Consider the following 20,347-nt stretch of genomic DNA (forward strand, 5'->3'; position numbering starts at 1 on the left):
GTCGGTCCACTCAAAAAAAAAAAAAAAGAATCTTTCTTTGAAAACTGGTAGGTCTCATAATCTCTGGTGGTGAAATGTTGGCACCTATGTTCCCTTATCCACCTACCTGCATGGCTTTGATAAAGGGACCTCTTATGCTGTGTACACATGACTGGACTTTTTGACAGGCAAGGTCCGATGGAACGGGTCCATCGGACAATCGATCGTGGGTGGGCTCCATCGGACCTTTGCTTGCCAAAAATCCAGTGAACTTTAGAAATAGAACATGTTTTCAATTTTGCCACCTGAACTCCGCCGGACCGAGAAATCCGTTTGTGTGTATGCTAGTCCGATGGACAAAAAACGACTCTAGGGCAGCTATTGGCTACTGGCTATGAACTTCCTTATTCTAGTTTGGTTGTACGTCATCACGTTCAAATCCATCTGACTTTGGTGTGATTGTGTGTGGCCAAGTCCGTTCATTCGGAAAGTCAGTCGAAACTCCGCTGAAATTTCGTCGGAAAGACCGTCGGACCTAGTCCCTCGAAAAGTCTGGGTGTGTGTACGTGGCATAACTCCCCGTTGGATTTTTCCAAGATTATATTATTATAAAGACTGACATAGTAGTATTTATGGAATTTGGACCAGGGCTAGTTCAGCTGGCAAGAAAATTGCCTAAGGTTTTGAAGGGCTATAAGAAACCAAATAATTCAGCCCTTCAACTTCTATCCATAGCAAAAATATGAATCTTGGGGGATTGTTACTAAAAAAAAGGATAGATACAATTATAGTGTAATGTAACATTTTTGGCATGCACATGTCAAATTACAGACATGTTCAGATAATGATTAGTTAAGATAAAGTATGGATTTTTTTATTGTTATTTGCATCTTTTGTCTTTTTTTTTGTTGTGGAAGACAGTCCCTAAGCACCTCCACTCATACAATGTATAGATTTTTTTAGAAGCAGTAAAAACAGTTCGCTATCTTTGCTTTCAATTCTAGATTGGTATCTGAAATGCACTCTGGAGCCTCGATAATGTGCTTGTGAATTTAATTTAAAAGAAACAAGCAAAACAAATCTCTAAGGAAGGAATGTGAAAATAATGAAATATTTCCCAGCAGGTGAGCTGAGGCAATTGTATTGTTGCCATAGGAAATCACGTACCAGCAGGTCATTACCATTGTAACGAGCCTCTGGACCAACTGCCATGGACATGGAACATTGAACTTCAGCCTGTTACATTAGTTTGAATTTTCAACTTTGTAGATACACTAGAAAAGCATCATGGATTTTTTTTTTTTTTTTGTCGTTAAAATAATATTTTACATAGGAAAATTGTGCCCAGTGATACAATGTTTTGTTTCCCCTATAATTATCTACAAAATGTAATGCCTTAGAAGGAAATTGATTAAAGCTTTTGGGATTTATCAATCTAATTTCTAATTATATAATTAATTAAGCAATTAAACTTTTTTAAATTATTAAATAAAAAAATTAAAAAACAATTTTCCTGTTATATATTTGTATAAATCGAAATGGACTATTAACAATTTTAACAAATACAATTAATTAACCACTTCAATACAGGGCACTTAAACACCTTCCTGCCCAGACCAATTTTGAGCTTTCAGCGCTGTCGCACTTTGAATGACAATTGCGCGGTCATGCTACACTGTACCCAAATGAAATTTTTATCATTTTTTTCCCACAAATAGAGCTTTCTTTTGGTGGTATTTGATCACCTCTACGGTTTTTATTTTTTGCGCTACAAATAAAAAAATACCGAAAATTTTGAAAAAAAAAATGTTTTTTTTTGTTTCAGTTTCAAAACTTTGTAAATAAGTACGTTTTCTCCTTCACTGATGGGCACTGATGGGGCTACACTGATGGGCACTGATAAGGTGGCACTGATGGGCACCAATGTGGCACCAATGAAGTGGCACTGATAGGCGGCACTGATGGGCGACACGGATGGGCGACACGGATGGGCGACACGGACGGACACTGATAGGTGGCACAAATTGGCACTGATAGCTGGCACGGATGGGCGGCATGGATGGGCGGCACGGATGGGCATGGATAGGCGGCACAGGTGGGCATGGATAGGCGGCACAGGTGGGCATAGATAGGCGGCACAGGTGGGCATAGATAGGCGGCACAGGTGGGCACTCATAGGCGGCACAGGTGGGCACTCAGGCGGCACAGGTGGGCACTCAGGCGGCACAGGTGGGCACTCATAGGCGGCACAGGTGGGCACTCATAGGCGGCATCGGTGTTATAGTAATGGATGCCAATCAGTGCCAAACAATAATGCATGCCAATCAGTGATGCCCATTGTGGCCACTGATTGGCATCCATTATGGGCACTGATTGGCACCCATTGTGCTGATTGGCACCCTGGTGGTCTAGGGAGGATTATGGATTTTTATTACCTTTTCCCTGGTGGTCTAGTGGTGTCCCTGGTGGTCCAGTGTGGGCATCCTCGGGGGGGCTGTGCTGATAATCGATCAGCACAGACCCCCCCTGTCAGAGGAGCAGCCGATCGGCTCTCCTCTACTCGCGTCTGACAGACGCGAGTGAGGGAAAGCCGATCACCGGCTCTTCCCATTTACACTGTGATCAGCCGTGATTGGACACGGCTGATCACATGGTAAAGAGTCTCCGTCGGAGACTCTTTACCGAGATCGTAGTTGCCGGGTGTCAGACTGACACCCTGCAACAACGATCGCCGCGATGCGCGCCCCCGGGGGCGCGCAGCGGCTCATAATCCTAATCACGTCATATGACGTCCGGTTAGGATTATGAAACCACTTTGCCGCCGTCAATTTGTAATAGGGCGGGCGGCAAGTGGTTAAAGAGTGAGACCAAAGGAGTATTTTATTAACCTTGACATACACTATATTATCAAAAGTATTGTAACGCCTGCCTTTACAAGCACATGAACTTTAATGACATCCCAGTCTTAGTCCGTAGGGTTCAATATGGAGTTGGCCCACCTTTTGCATCTATAACAGCTTCAACTCTTCTGGGAAGGCTGTCCACTAGGTTTAGCAGTGTGTCTATGGGGATGTTTGGCCATTCTTCCAGAAGCGCATATGTGAGGTCAGGCACTGATGTGGACGAGAAGGCATGGCTCGCAGTCTCCCCTCTAGTTCATCCCAATGGTGTTCTATCGGGTTGAGGTCAGGACTATGTGCAGGCCAGTCAATTTTCTCCACCCCAAACTTGCTCATCGATATCTTTATGGACCTTGCTTTGTGCACTGGTCCAAATCATTTGGTGGAGGGGGGATTATGATGTGGGGTTGCAATTCAGTGGTTGGGCTTGGCCCCTTAGTTTCAGTGAAGGGAACTCTTAAGACGTCAGCATACCAAGAAATTTTGGATAATTTCATGCTCCCAACTTTGTGGGAACAGTTTGGGGATGGCCCCTTCCTCTTACAACATCACTACGCACCAGTGCACAAGCAAGGTTCATAAAGACAGGTGGTTTAGTGCTATAAATAGCACCTGTAAAGTGCCTTAAAGCTGCTTCCCATGCTGCGCGAATGTGAAATCCCGAATGCTTTCACAATGGGGTGGTACGTTTGCAGGACTTTAGAAAAAGTCCTGCAAGCAGCATCTTTGGGGCAGTTTGGGAGCGCTGTATACACCGCTCCTCCACCGCCCCTGCACATTGAAATTAATTGGCAGCACTTTGTAAGCAACACCTTCTTCGGCCACTAGTGGGGGTTAAAAGCTCCCTGCTAGCGGTCAAAAAGCACCTCTTAAACAGCACGTGACCAGTGGGAGTGATGTCCACCAGGCACCGGGATCTGTGTGTAAACACACAGAACCCCGTTCTGACAGGAGAGGAGAGACAGATTTGCTGTTCCTACTCCTAATGATTAGGAACAGCGATATGTCTCCTCCTCCAGTCAATCCCATCCCCCCACAGTAAGAAACACACAGGAGGGAACACATTTAACCCCTTGATCGCCCCCTGGTGCTAACCCCTTCCCTGCCAGTGATATTACCGTAATCAGTGCATTTTTATTGCACTGATTGCTGTATAAATGTCAATGGTCCCAAAAAAGTGTCAAAAGTGTCCGATCTGTCCACCGCAATCTTGCAGTCTCGCTAAAAATCGCAGATCACCGCCATTACTAATAGAAAAAGTATGCCATGAATCTATCTATTTTTTAGACGCTATACCTTTTGCGCAAACCAATCAATACACGCTTATTGCGATTTTTTTTTACCAAAATATGTAGATGAATGTATATCGGCCTAAACTGATGAAGACATTGTTTTTTTTGGGGGGAGGGGATGTTTATTATAGCAAAAAGAAAAAAAAATGTTTTTTTTTTCAAAATTGTCGCTCTTTTTTTGTTTACAGCGCAAGAAATAAAAATCGCAGAGGTGATCAAATACCACCAAAAGAAAGCTCTATTTGTAGGGAAAAAAGACATAAATTTTGTTTGGGTGCAACGTCGCATGACGCAATTGTCAGTTAAAGCGACGAAGTAATGTATCGCAAAAAATGGCCTGGTCATTAAGGGGGGAAATCTTCCAGTCTGTAAGGGGTTAAATATAATAATATAATAACAAATAATAAAGAATAACAAAAATAACACAAATACTTAATACAAAATGATTTGGCAAATATGTTTATTTAGTATAATAATTTATAAAAATAAAGAATGAATGGCTCAGGAAATAGAAATCAAATGTGTATTATTTTCCTTATATCTCTGTTGTAGTAAAAGGAAAAAAACTAAAGTGCACCTAACACAAAAACATCCTATTTCTAATGTTTTTTTCCCGAGGTCCCTGAATACCATTTAGCATGGTATCCTGTGTGTCATCACCCAAATTCTTTGGAGGATTTGCTGTGCTGAAGGTGAGAAGTGTGCTGGACTATAGGAATCCAAATACCCGGAATTTAGCTGAAAAACACATTAGCACTTTTTTTTTTTTTTAGGACCCATAAGACCTGACGAGAAGTATTGGGTGACCCTTGCCTTATATCGTTACAGACTCCTTAAATGCTAAGCTTGATTTAGGTTTATAGCTTTGATTATGTAAGGATGTCATTTTATATACTGTGGTCTCAGATTGTCCGTTGTACATTATATAAATGTATCAAATTAACAGAACTTCAGTATGTTGATAAATTTGTTACCAACAAGTTTTTTTTTTAATATCTAACAAAATTATTTTTATTTTTTAAAATTTTAGTAAAAAGAGCTTTTCAATTGTGTTTTATTTTAACTATGTGTAACACAATTATTTTAATATATTATCTATTCATTTAAACTTTTGAACTTGGCTATCAATTATAACGCAATTAGAGGAAGCTAGAGATCCACGCTATAGCCGAATGACGGCTACAGCGCGGAACTGCATTGCCGGGAAGACGTCTATTGACGTCGTCCCATGCACGAGCGGCCTGCGCGCTCCCTGAAGGGCGCGCATGGCACGCTCTGTGATCAGCGAGTCTATGAGACTCGCTGGATCACAGACTGGAGTAAGGGGTCGATCCCGACCCCTTACCACGTGATCAGCTGTCAGCCAATGACAGCTGATCATGTGATGTCAACACAGCCGGTAATCGGCTATTTTTGGAAAATAAAAAGCCAATCACCGGAGGCAGTGAGAGGGACATCAGTCCCGATCACTGTGATGTGCCCCAGCTCCTCAGTGCCCACCTGTGCCCCCTCATCAGCGCATATCAATGAAGCATAAAAATTACCTGTTTGCTAAATTTTATAACAAACTATTAAGCATTTAATTTTTTTTTCAAAATTTTCAATTTTTTTGTTTGTTTAGCAAAAAATTAAAACCACAGCTGTGATGAAATGTCACCAAAAGAAAGCTCTATTTGTGGGAAAAAAATGATAAAAATGTAATTTGGGTAGAGTGTTGTACGACCGCGCAATTGTTATTCAAAGTGCGTCAGCGCTGAAAGCTGAAAATTGGTCTGGGAAGGGGGGAGGGCCCAGTAAGCATTGCCAAGTGGTTAAAACTACCAGAACACCGGACCACCTGCCATATTACTAATATGATGAGCTTCTACCCATCCACCCTTTTGTTAAGTGTTTTCTAATCCTTTTGGCAAATATAAACGAGAGGCAGACACTCACATGCCACTAAAAGAGTGCAAGCAGCCTCTGTGTCTACAGTCAACAGTGGTGGTCATGGACAGGGTGCGTCCTCTGCAGGTGGCCGTGGGGCACGCTTGTCCTTTTTTTTCTGCTGCTGGCCATGTTTTTGAGCCAGAACATGCAGAAGAGTTGGTAGAGTGGATAACAAAGCTGTCCTCATCCTCCTCAGTAGTTTGCCTTCCAACACAGCTGCCAAAGTGGCCTATTCCAACCGTTCCTTGTCCATAGTCACTCCTTCCGTAGCCCCACCATCATGCATGGAGGAGTCCCCAGATTTATTCGACCACATTGTCGGGTCCATGCTGCTGGAGGATGCGCAGCGATTTGAAGGCTCTGATTTTGGTTCCCAGGTTGGGGAAGGGAGTAATGTCAGCCCAGGTTGAGGAAGGGAGTAACGTCAGCCAAGAAGGACAAGAAACTGGCAGTCACGTTCTCCCAGCTTCAGCATACTGCCAAGTTTGCTCCAGTGACAAGGATGGAGGGGATGATGAGGCCACTGACTGTACTTGGGTGCCTGAGAGAAGAGAGGAGGAGGATGGCAGCATGTCCTCTAGGGGGCAGCTTAAGGGCAGCCACCTTATTGCATCATACCACAGGTGTAGGGCGCTGTTGACTCCCTGCTGACTTTTAAATGTTCCTTGGTGTGGGCCTTTTTCAACACATGTGCAGCAGATTGCACTGTTGCTGTTTGCAACCTATGTCTGAAGCAGATCAAGCGTGGCCAGAACAGAAGCCGCTTGGGCACCACATGCTTGATCAGACATATGACGACCTGCCATGCAGTCCATTGGCAACAGCACTTGAAAGACCCACATCAAAGAAAAAGGCAGACTTCTCCTTGTGCCTCATCTGGGATCTCCAACCCTACTATACCTCCAGTCCTCTCACAAACCTGCACTGAGAGGAATGAAGGTATAGCATTAGGTGTCCCAAGTACTTGCAGCCAATCTGCTAGCAGTACACCACCATCTGATTTTAGCAGGCAAAGTTCCCTACCCCAGTTGCTAAACCGTAAAAAGAAATCCGGTCCAAGCCAGCCACATGCTCAGTGTCTAAATGCTAGCTTGGCCAAATTGCTAGCACTGTAACTGCTGCCTTTCAACTGGTAGACTCTGCCCCCTTTCGTGATTTTGTGGAATGTGCTTTACTTCAGTGGCAGGCTCCAAAACACCATTTCTTTTCACAGAAGGCCATTCCAGCTCTCTACCGGCATGTGGACGGTAATGCTTTGGCCTCGTTGGACAGGGCGGTAAACAGTAAGGTTCATATTACCGCTGACTCATGGTCCAGCAGGCATGGGCAGGGATGTTACCTTTCCTTCATGGTGCACCGGGTAACTCTGCCAGCATATGGGAAGGATGGAGGACAGGGTTCAATGTTGTTTTAGTTTTTTCCGCCACCACGCCTCCAAAATGCTAGTGGGGATACTGCCACAGCTCTCTCCTCCACCCTCTCCTCTTCTTCTTCCTCTATGACCTCTTCTTCAGATTTTTCCTCTGAACCAGTGGTGCTCTGTAAGTGTTCAAGGGGCAATGCAAGTAGTCAGGCTAAAAGATGCCATGCGGTGTTTGAGTTTGTCTGCCTAGGGGATAGGAACCACACTGGGGCAGAGATTCTGTCAGCTCTGCAGGGGCATGCTCAGAGGTGGTTGACGCCACGCCAACTTCAGCCAGGAATGGTTGTATACGACAAAGGTACCAACCTTCTCTCTGCCCTCCGACAGGGACACTTGACCCATGTTCCATGTGCAGCGGTTCTTGAGCAGGTACCCAGGCTTACAGGATCTCTTGAGGCAGGCTAGAAAAGTCTGTGGTAGTTTCCGCCGGTCATACTGTGCTATGCTGGCTGACATTCAAAGGGAATGCAACCTGCCCACCAACCACCTCATTTGCAACATGCCCACCAGGTGTAACTTAATGTTGGCAATGCTGCAGCGGCTGCACACACAGCAGTAGCCACTCCAGTGGCTACTGATCAAGGATGCATGCACTGTCCTGTCACCATTTGAGGAGGCAACAAGAATGGTGAGTAACAACAATGCATGCATCAGTGACACTGTCCCTTTAGTCTTCCTGTTGGAGCACACACTTCATGGAATCATGGACAGGGCACTTGAGGCAGAACAGTGGGAGGAAGGGGAGGACTTCCTTACCTCTCAAGGCCCCCTTTATCCAGATAGCATTCCTGTGGGCCCGCCAAACACACAGGAAGAAGAGGAGGAGGAGGATTGTGTCAGCATAGATGTAGACGATAACACTCAGCAGCAGTCTTCAAGGAATGATTTTTAGTCCACAGAATCCCAAGAAGTTGTACGTGGCTAGGAGGAGGTAGTAACGGATCATGTGATACTTAGTGACCCAGAGGACTCAGGATTGAATTACTCTGCAAACTTAGGCTGCATGGCCTCCCTTATTCTGAAAGGCCTGCGGAAGGACCCTAGGATTCGTTGTATCCAGGAGAGGGATCATTACTGGCTGGCAACCCTTCTTGATCCACGTTACAAGGGTAAGGTTGCAGAACTCGTCCTGCCTTTGCAGAGGAAGCAGAGGATGAAACATCTTCAGGAGGCCTTGAAGAAAGGTTTGTGCATTTCCATACCCTGGAAGGTTACAATTTCCTGGTGCTGGACAAAGTGTTGCTGAGGCTTCATTCAGTGAGAGTAAGATCGGTGGAGAAGGTGGCCAGCTGACCGATGCCTTTAAACAATTTTTCGGGGGGGGGGCGTGGTCTGACCTCAGAGAAGATGGCTGCCTAATTCTAGCGCTCCCACTGACAGGGATAGAATGCTGAATATCACAGAAGGTTACAGACCACCTATATACCCGAAAAACCACAGGAACAGCCTTCAGGACTTTCTCGACATCTCACGTTCGCCCCAATATTTGAATGAGAGACTGGCTCAAAACATCCTGGAGACCTTTCTAACAGAGCATCCACTGGGTTACTGGGTCTTGAGGATGGACCACTGGCTAAAACGTGCTCAATGTGCAACTGAGCTACTGGCCTGTCCTGCATCCAACATGCTTTCTAAATGCACATTCAGTCCTGCTGGAGGGTTTTTAATGGATCAAAGAGTGAGCCTGTCCACAGACTTTGTGGCTCACATTCATAAAATGAATCAGTCTTGGATCACCAGCTATAAAGCACCTGATGCTGATGTAACTGACTTTACTATGGATGTGGGATCCCTTTAAGACTGCCTACGCTGACTATTCTATTTCTCCTCAATCTTGATGATGCTAGCTTCCAAAAATATTTTTGGTTTAGGGCACCTCCATCTCCACCCAAGGCCCAATTTTTCTGCCCGTTTAACAGGGGTATATAATTACAATTTTTTATATAATATTTCACAGCAGGGCCCATTCCTGCACCCAAGAAGAGTATCTGTGAGGTGTTACAGTGTTGTGCCACCACCACCCAAGGCCCAATTTTTTCTGCCCCTGTTTAACATGGGCATGTAATTACAATTGTTGATATATTTCAGCGCAGGGCCTGTTTCTGCACCCAACAAAAGTAACTGTGAGGGCTTGCAGTGTTGTGGCACTACCACCACCACCACCCAAGGCCCACTTTTTCTGCCTCTGTTTAACAGGGGTATGTAATTACAATTTTTGATATAATATTTCAGCGCAGGGCCCGTTCCTGCGCCCAACAAGAGTAACTGTGAGGGCTTACAGTGTTGTGGCACCACCACCCAAGGCCCAATTTTTCTTCCCCTGTTTAACAGAGGCATGTAATTACAATTTTTGATATAATATTTCACAGCAGGGCCCATTCCTGTGCCCAACAAGAGCATCTGTGAGGGGTTACAGTGTTGTAGCACCACCACCACCGCCCAAGACCCAATTTTTCTGCCCAATGTCTCCGTGCTCACGCGTAGAAGCGAACGCATACATAAGTCACACCCAAATATGTAAACTTTTTTGCATATGGATGCATGTGGGTGCACTGTTTTCTGCCCCCCCACCTAAAAATATACCACCAGCCGCCACTGGTCCAAGCTGGCCCAGATATAACTGTGTAATAAAAACCATTCTTGGATTTCAGTTTTAAGTGCACATAGCTTTTTTTAAATAAATGAAACTAGTGTTATAGATGTCATGTATACTCATATATTTCAAATGCAATGCAATCTTTAACCAAGTACAATTGTATTGGGTTTTCCTTTGTTTATGCTACTCTTTTATGTATGATTATTTCTGCAGTAAATGTTTTTATTGTATTTATATTTGTCAATTTCATTGGCCTATTGTGCACACCTCATATAAAGTCTCAAAGGGCGATACCTTTGTTTTAATAGTAAGGCTCTTCCGGGTTCGCCTCAGCACGGTGTGCATTCTACGGAGGGCGGAAGTGACGTCAAAGGTCGCTAAACTGGAAATTGCATCTATACATTTTCATACATCATCTATAGATTTTGGACTATTTGTCTTATTTACATGTTTTTTTTTTTTTGTAACTTGACTATGTACAGTATTTCACAAAAGTAAGTACATCCCTCAAATTTTTGTAAATATTTTATTATATCTTTTCATGTGACAACAGTAAAGAAATTACACTTTGCTACAATGTAAAATAGCAAGTATACAGCCTGTATAACAGTGTAAATTTGCTGTCCCCTCAAAATAACTCAACACACTGCCATTAATGTCTAAACTGCTGGCAACAAAAGTGAGTACACCCATAAGTGTAAATGTTCTAATTGGGCCCAAAGTGTCAATATTTTGTGTGGCCACCATTATTTTCCAGCGCTGCCTTAACCCACTTGGGCATGGAGTTCACCAGAGCTTTACAAGTTGCCACTGGAATGCTCTTACACTCTTCCATGGCCACATCAAGGAGCTGGTGGATGTTAAAGACCTTGTGCTCCTCCACCTTCCGTTCCGAGGATGTCCCACAGAGGCTCAATTGGGGACATGCTTTGGACAGTCCATCACCTTTACACTCAGCTTCTTTAGCCAGGCAGTGTTTGTCTTGGAGGTGTGTTTGGGGTCATTATCATGTTGGAATACTGCCCTGCGGCCCAGTCTCAGAAGGGAGGGGATCATGCTCTGCTTCAGTATGTCACGGTACATGGCGTTCATAGTTCCCTCAATGAACTGTAGCTCCCAAGTGCTGGCAGCACTCATGCAGCCTCAGACCATGACACTCCCACCACCATGCTTGACTGCAGGCAGGACACACTTGTCTTTGTACTCCTTACCTGGTTGCCGCCACACACGCTTGACACGCTTGACATCTGAACCAAATAAGTTTATTTTGGTCTCATCGGACCACAGGACAGGGCTCCTGTAATCCATGTCATTAGTCTGCTTGTCTTCAGCAAACTGTTTGCCGGCTTTCTTGTGCATCATCTTTAGAAGAGGCTTCCTTCTGGGACGCCAGCCATGCAGACCAATTCGATGCAGTGTGTGGCGTATGGTCTGAGCTCTGACAAGCTGACCCCTCACCCCTTCAACCTCTGCAGCAATGCTGGCAGCACTCATACATCTATTTCCCCAAAACAACCTCTGGACATGATGCTGAGCACGTGCACTCAACTTCTTTAGTCGATCATGGAGAGGCCTGTTCTGAGCGGAACCTATCCTGTTAAACTGCTCTATGGTCTTGGTCACCATGCTGCAGCTCAGTTTCAGGGTCTTGGCATTCTTCTTATAGCCTAGGCCATTTTTATATAGAACAACAATTCTTTTTTTCAGATCCTCAGAGAGTTTTTTGCCATGAGGTTTCATGTTGAACTTTCAGTGACCAGTATGAGCGAGTGAGAGCGATAACACCAAATTTAATACACCTGCTCCCCATTCACACTTGAGAAGTGTGTTGCCAACCGTCAGTATTTTTCCTGGCAGCCAGTAAAAAATAGGCAATTTTCTCCTGCCAGTAAATGCCAGTAAAAAGAAAGGTTGCCAGTAAAAAATATCACTGTGACGCTCGGCCTGGAGCCAGTCGAGACCAAACAAGTGGTGGCTCTCGTGGAGGCGGTGCCTGAGCATGTCCTGTGATGTCATGATGCAAGGGAGCCAAGCAGAGTCGCCAAAGCCTTGTGTGTAGGTCTGCAGGATGGGAGCAAGGCAGGCCAGGAGCGGGACCATCAGTGCTGTTTGGACTGGAGGGACCACCTGGCTTGGAGTGAGACTGTCACTGTAAATATTGAGAGGGCGTGTTGTGTCACTGATCTGTACCGCTGCACACTGCTGTCAGTATCACTGCGAGAGTCAATTTCATGTGTGTGCCGTCTATTCTAATTTCTTGTCCTCTGAGTTCTGTCCCTGAGCTACTTACTATATCGAAAATAAAATAAGAAATATGTTTTGTGCCTTATTACCTAGCTTAAATCTCATTTCTAATTACATATTGTACTTGTTTGTAGCCTAAATAGTGAAATTTGTACTTAAAACTGTAATTTTGGAACTTTTGGAAATGCCAGTTAAAACTTGGCTGTGCCAGTAAATTTTGGGTGTCGTGGCAGTAAATGTCAATCTGTTAGGTTGGCAACACTGCCTGAGACCTTGTAACACCTTGTAACACTAATGAGTCACATGACATTGGGGAGGGAAAATGGTTAATTGGGCCAAATTTTAACATTTTCACTTAGGGGTGTACTCACTTTTGTTACCAGTGGTTTAGACATTAATGGCTGTGTGTTGAATTATTTTGAGTGGGCAGCAAATTTACACTGTTATACAAGCTGTACACTCACTACTTTACATTGTAGCAAAGTGTAATTTCTTTAGTGTTATCACATGAAAAGATAGAATAAAATATTTACAAAAATGTGAGGCGTATACTCACTTTTGTGAGATACTGTAACTATGTGATTAATTCATATAAAAATTTTGAAGATAATTATTAGAGTTTGGCAATTTAACTTTATTTTTCCAAGGATTACACAAGGGCAAGTAGACATCAGATGCATAATGAGGAAAGAAGATTTCACCAGCAGACCTTTTCATGCCTAAGCCTATTTCTGACATTTTGCTAGAAAATTACTTAGAACCCCCAAACATTATATATATATTTTTAGCAGAGACCCTAGAGAATAAAATGGCGATCAATGGCACATTTTTTATGTCACAGGCTATTTTCACAGCGTTCTTTCAAACTAAATGTTTTGAGTGAAAAAAGATACTTTCATGAATTAAAAAAAACAGACCAGTAAAGTTAGCTCAGTTTTTTAGTATAATGTGAAATATGATGTTAGACCGAGTAAATAGATACCTAACATGTCATGCTTTGAAATTGCGCACACTTGTGGAATGGCGACAAACTACGGTACTTAAAAATCTCCATAGGCAACTTTTAAAAATGTCTGCAGGTTATTTTTTTAGAGTTACAGAGGAGGTCCTGTGCTAGAATTATTGCTCTTGCTCTGACGATTGTGGCGGTACCTCACATGTGTGGTTTAAATGCCGTTTACATTTGGGAGCATGACTTACGTATGGGTTCGCTTCTGCATATGAGCTCGGAGGGACAGGACGCTTTAATTTTTTTTATTATTATTATTTTTTTTTTTTACACAGTCTCTTTAAAAAATAAATTCTGATCACTTTTATTGCTGTCACAAAGAATGTAAACATCACTTGTGACAGTAATAGTCAGTGATACATACTCTTTATGGAAGGATCTGGGGTCTATAAGACCCGAAATCCCTCCTTTGCACTTAAAAGTATTCAAAACGCCAAAACCGGAGTTTTGGAATACTAGTTTTTTTTTTAAATTGGCGCCATTGGCGGCCGAGTAAACTGGAAGTAATGTAATGACATTGCTTCTGGGTTACTAGATTGGAGACTTGATTGAAGCCAATTCTGGCTTCAATCGGGTCTTCGGCCAGTTGGCTTGTGGTTCAGGCCTCCCAATGGAACGCGAGAGCCCGAGAGAGACGTGTAAGGTGGCGGGAGGGGGGAGGACGTCCCCTGCTGCTCCTTGGGATAACAGCCACATCGGTTATCACTAAAAAGCCAACCGCTGGCTCTAAAAATTGGTAAAGGGGTATAAAAGGTATAACCCCTTCAAGCCGAGAATGCATATTTGCGTACGGTTGGCGTGAAGGGGTTAAGGATGGGTTCTTACTCAGAACATCTAGAAATGTTAACTATTCCAAAAATTCTTCCTGAAAATTAGCAGTGTACTTCCTGTGCCTAGAGCCTCATAGCTGTATATCTTCAGTGTGAGATCATCTAAGGCACTGCCGCCTCTGACTACTTCATCTTTTCTATGAAACGGAGCCTCAGAAAAGGTAATCTCTGATGAACCACGTTGGGCGGAGCTACATGCTGACGTCACCACATTTCCAGAAGTAGACCTGTTCCAGAGTGCTCTTTTTTTACTGCACAATATTCTTTCTCCTAAACATAAGTGCACTGTATGTGTTTAATAAAATTGCCCATTGGGTTTTGTCACTTTTGGAGCGCTTGGTCTCCCATTTTCTGCTTAACATGTACAGACATGGTGGAAGCTGACAGAAGACACTTGTGGGAAAATCTGTTTTCTATTAGTGATGACTCCAGCCAAGGAGTACTAGAAGTTTACCTTCCTAGTAGACCAGTGTCACTATATGCCATATATGAGTTCTCTATAATTTGAAAGTCAAATATCTCCAGTAAGCCTTATTTGTGACTATATGGTGGTGGAGCCTTAGTGGGATGCCCTATCCAGATGATCTCAGACACAAGGGATTTTGAATAATTTATGGTATGGAGTTTTTTCACTTTTATTTCTTTGTGGGAAAATATAATATGTTTCCATATGGTTTTTATGACATTTATGTATTTTATAGCAACACATAGGGTCATATCTAGCACGAGGCAAACAAGGAATTTGCCTTAGCTGCCCTTTTTTAAGGGGATGGCACCACCCTGCAGTAGTTTTTTAGAGCTGGCGATTGGCTCTCTTGTAATAGCAATCGGGGAGGCTTACTAGCCGCCCGATTGCTATTACAAGCAGCGGGAGGGGATGTCCCCCCTCCCCCGCCTTCTGCTGCACTCAGAAACCATCTGTGCCAGTTTTTAAAAATCAAAAGCATTCATAAACTCAGATCTTGGTGTTTTGAATGCTGTTAAACAGTAAGTTCACCTCTACAGGAAAATCTGTAAGTTGAACTTACACAGGACCCCCTCCTCACTCCCTGGTCCCGCTGACCTGGATAGTGGCAAACTCCCCTTCTAAGCCCTGGTATGTCCGCGTCAGGAGTCCCGGGCTTAGAAATCCCCTCAGCTGAATGTCCAAGTGTAACCCCATCAGGAGGGACGTTTCGGAGAATTCTATGTGACGGCGCCGACCAATCAGAAGCCGCACAGCCCGTCCTGTCAACTGGGAAGAAGATGCATGGATGTCGAGGGGATTTCTAAGCCCCGGACTTCTGACGCGCATATACCGGGGCTCAGAATGGGAGATTGCCACGGTCCAGCTTAGCGGGACCGGAGGGGGTAAGGAGGGGGTTCTGTGTAAGTTAATTTACCCTTTAATTTCAGAGAAGGGATTTGGGGTATTTTAAACCCCAGATCTCTCAATAAAGAGTACCTGTCACATGCCTATTGCTGTCACAGGGATGTTTACATTCTTTGTGACAGCAATAAAAGCGATAAAATGTTTTTTTTAAAGCAACAGTGTAAAAATAAAAAAGATAAAATTAATTACTAATTAACCACTTTCAGTCCGGACCATTTTGCTGGCTTAAGACCAGACCATTTTTTGCGATTCGGCACTGCGTCGTTTTAACTAATTGTGCGAAGGTACGACGTGGCTCCCAAACAAAATTGACGTCCTTTATTTCCCGCAAATAGAGCTTTCTTTTGGTGGTATTTTATCACCCCTGCGTTTTTTATTTTTTGCGCTATAAACAAAAATAGAGCGACAATTTCTAAAAAAAACGCATTATTTTTTACTTTTTGCTATAATAAATATCCCCAAAAATATATAGAAAAACATTTTTTTTCCTCAGTTTAGGGCGATACATATTCTTCTACATATTTTTGGTAAAAAAAATCACAATAAGCGATTATTGATCGGTTTGCGCAAAATTTATAGCGTTTACAAAATAGGGGATAGTTTTGTGGCATTTTTATTAATAATTTTTTTTTTACTAGTAATGGCGGCGATCAGCGATTTTTATTGTGGCTGCGACATTATGGCGGACAAATCAGACATTTTTTACACATTTTTTTGACCATTGTCATTTATACAGCAATCAGTGCTATACAAATGCACTAATTCCTGTGTAAATGACACTGGCAGTGAAGGGGTTAACCAGGGGGTGGCAGTGTAGGGGTTAAGTGTGTCCTAGGGGCGTGTTACTAACTGTGGGGGGCTGGGCTGTGTTTTAGTGAACACTGATTTATGCTCCGATCACAGGTAGCAGAGATCAGTGTCACTTGTTGCTAGGCAGAATGGGGAGATGCTGTTTATATCGACATCTCCCCGTTCAGCCTCCCCGTGAGACGATCTCTGGTATCCCTGTGGTGATCAAGTCCACGAGACCCGCGACCGGACTCACGGGGGTCCCGACCGGCACACGCGTGCGCCGCCATCAGTGTGCACGCGATGGCAGGGCGGCAATTTCAAATGGACATACCTCTACGCCAATTTGCCTGCCCATGCCATTCTGCCGACGTGCATCATCGTGCGCCGGTCGGGAAGTGGTTAAATAAATACACGGTGTGCGCAATTTTAAAGTGGGTGGGATGGGACAAATTTAGATGGGAGGGCCTTGCCTAGGGCAGCGCAAAATCAATATAACCCACTGGCAACACAGTATATACATATGCTTTGCTAAAACGGGACAGCGCAGCTGTGCATGCTAGCCAATTAGCTTTAAACTTTAGCTTGTTCAGTCAAGCCTTGACAATAAAACCTGGAAGCTGATTGGTTTCTATGCAGAGCTGCATCAGATTTTGAACTTTGCAGTTTCAGTAAATCAATCCCATAGTGTCCACAGTTATAATTGATAAGAACAAAAACTGACACAATCTATTGGTGGGGTTACAACTTTTTTTTATTTTTTTACCTGTAAAGCAAAATTGATCACAGTTTTTAAGTGGTTTTAGTTCATATATACTATATATAGAGATACAGTATATTCTATTATAGCAAAATAGCAATGTGACTGCAGATTTCTGGGTTTAACTATAAATCCTGGTGAGTGTTCTGTGTGTTCACTTCAGTGTCCTGTAGGTGGATAAAGCTGCTAAAAATCATAGCTGCTTTCCCCATTTTTATCTTCTTCCCTTTATTCATGAATAAATATATAAAGCGAAAGGACCCAATTTCAGGTTACTTTATGTAAAAGGATTGCTGATAGCATTCTTAACCACTCGAGTCTCCAGGCCCTTTTCTCCCTTAATTCCCCTGAGCTCCAGAGCGTTTTGTTTTTTTGTCATTTCAGGAATGTCTTGGTTTCACACATTATACCTTTCAGTGCTGATAGTTTACGCTAACATATTATTTATAATTTATTTAGTACAAATAGGGCTTTAATTTGGCAGTACATTTTTATAAATATATTTTTTTAGGGTTTTTTGGAAAGAAATTATGAAAAATTGAAAAAAAATCCTGCATTTTTTCTAAATACAACATATGCATAATGTATGCACCCCTGATATTTACCCCCAAAAATAACTTTCCAAATCTGCAAAATATAATTACATCTTGTAACTGTGATTTACATGTAACATAGCAGTTGGTAAAGATTAAAGTGAACATATGTATTACTTTAGACAAGCTTTATTCCACTTTTAACACTGCATTGCATTGTACACAGGAAAACAAATCTGCTTGCATAAAATTTTAGTATAACATTAAAGCAGAATTTCAACCAAAAGGGGAAGCTCTTCTTTAAGGCCTTGCCCTCCTTTTTTTTGGGGGGGGGGGGGGGGGGTTAGGGGAGTGGGTACCTGGCTTTACCTAGGCTGGTGGGGGCACAAATAAATCGGATGGTGACTTCTTTCACAGTTTTGCAATCACTACAAATTCAGGTGACATTGTGTTAATTTCTGGGAGCTTTTGACACTTGTTCAGATCATTTGACAATATTATTGGGGATTAATCTAGGGAGGCATTTTTTTATTAAAAAAAAAAATATGCTGTTTTGAAGGCAAAGGGTGGTCACGCCAAATATTGATTTGATTTGGATTTCTTTTCTATTCATATACTTTTTTTTTTTTTTTTTACTCATCATACAGTACTGTACACAAGTTTTAGCAGGTATCAGGTAAAGAAATGCTGTAAAGTATGAGCGTTTTCAAATATTTATACAGTATCTCACAAAAGTGAGTACACCCCTCACATTTTTGTAAATATTTTATTATATCTTTTCATGTGACGACCCTGAAGAAATTACACTTTGCTACCTTGTAAAGTAGTGAGTGTACAGCTTGTATAACAGTGTAAATTTGCTGTCCCCTCAAAATGACTCAACACACAGCCATTAATGTCTAAACCGCTGGCAACAAAAGTGAGTACACACCTAAGTGAAAATGTTGAAATTGGGCCCAAAGTGTCAATATTTTGAATGACTACCATTATTTTCAGCACTGCCTTAACCCTCTTGGGTATAGAGTTCACCAGAGCTTCACTGGAGTCCTCTTCCACTCCTCCATGATTATATTACAGAGCCGGTGGATGTTAGAGACCTTGCGCTCCTCCGCCTTCTGTTTGAGGATGCCCCACAGATGGTCAATAGGGTTTACGTCTGGAGACATGCTTTGGCCAGTACATCACCTTTACCCTCAGCTTTTTTAGCAAGGCAGTGTTTGTCTTGGAGGTGTGTTTGGGGTCGTTATCATGTTAGAATACTGCCCTGTGACCCAGTCTCTTAAGGAAGGGGATCATGCTCTGCTTCAGTATGTCACAGTGCATGTTGGCATTCATAGTTCCCTAAGTAAACTGTAGCTCCCCAGTGCTGGCAGCACTCATGCAGCCTCAGACCATGACACTTCCACCACCATGCTTGACTGTAGGCAAGACACACTTATCTTTGTACTCCTCACATGGTTGCCGCCACACACGCTTGACACCATCTGAACAAAATACATTTATCTTGGTCTCATCAGACCACAGGACATGGTTCCAGTTCCAGTAATGTCCTTAGTCGGCCTGTCCTCACCAAAGAGGCTTCCTTCTGGGACGACAGCCATGCAGACCAATTTGATGCAGTGTGGGGCAGATGGTCTGAGCCATGACAGGCTGACCCCCCACCCCGTCAACCTCTGCAGCAATGCTAGCAGCACTCATATGTCTATTTCCCAAAGACAACCTCTGGATATGATGCTGAACATGTGCACTCGACTTCTTTGGTCAACCATGGTGAGGCCTATTCTGAGTGGAACCTGTCCTGTTAGATTGCTGTATGGTCTTGGCCACCATGCTGCAGCTCAGTTTCAGGGTCTTGGCAATCTTCTCATAGCCTAGGCCATCTTTATATAGAGCAACAATTATTTTTTTTAAGATCCTCAGAGAGTTCTTTGTCATGAGGTGACATGTTTAACTTCCAGTGACCAGTATGAAAAAGTAAGAGCGATAACAACAAATTTAACACACCTGCTCCCCATTCACACCTGAGACCTTGTAACACTAACGAGTCACATGACAACGGGGAGGTAAAATGGCTAATTGGGCCCAATTTGGACATTTTCACTAAGAGCCCATTCACACTGTGCCGCCTAGAGCGTCAGCGGTAAAGCGGCGCTATTTCTAGCGCTCTTTACCTTCATTTTAGCTACACTATTCGGCTGCTAGCGTAGCAGTTTTCACAGAAAAAGAGTTAAATCCACCCGCAAAAACCCGCCGCATTGGCATTTTGCCGGCGGTATAGCAGCACTGCCCCATTGATTTCAATGGGGAGGAGTGGTGGAGGAGTGGCGAGTTCACCACTCCAAAGAAGCTGCTGGCAGGACTTTTTCTGATGCCCTGCCAGCACACCGATCCAGTGTGAAAGCCCTCTGCTTTTTTCAGGTGCTATGCAGGTGCTAATTTTAGCGCTGTAGCACCTGAAAAACACCTCCAGTGTGAAAGGGGTCTTAGGGGTGTACTAACTTTTGTTGCCAGTGGTTTAAACATTAATGGCTGTGTGTTGAATTATTTTGAGGAAACAGCAAATTTACACTGTTATACAAGCTGTACACTCACTACTTTACATTGTAGCAAAGTGTAATTTCTTCAGTGTTGTCACATGAAAAGATATAATAAAATATTTATATGTGAGGGGTGTACACACTTTTGTGAGCT

This window comes from Lithobates pipiens, unplaced genomic scaffold (assembly GCF_037356315.1).
Source record: "Lithobates pipiens isolate NorthernLeopardFrog02 unplaced genomic scaffold, aLitPip1_a1.2 Scaffold_18, whole genome shotgun sequence".
In the NCBI taxonomy this organism is placed as follows: Eukaryota; Metazoa; Chordata; class Amphibia; order Anura; family Ranidae; genus Lithobates; species Lithobates pipiens.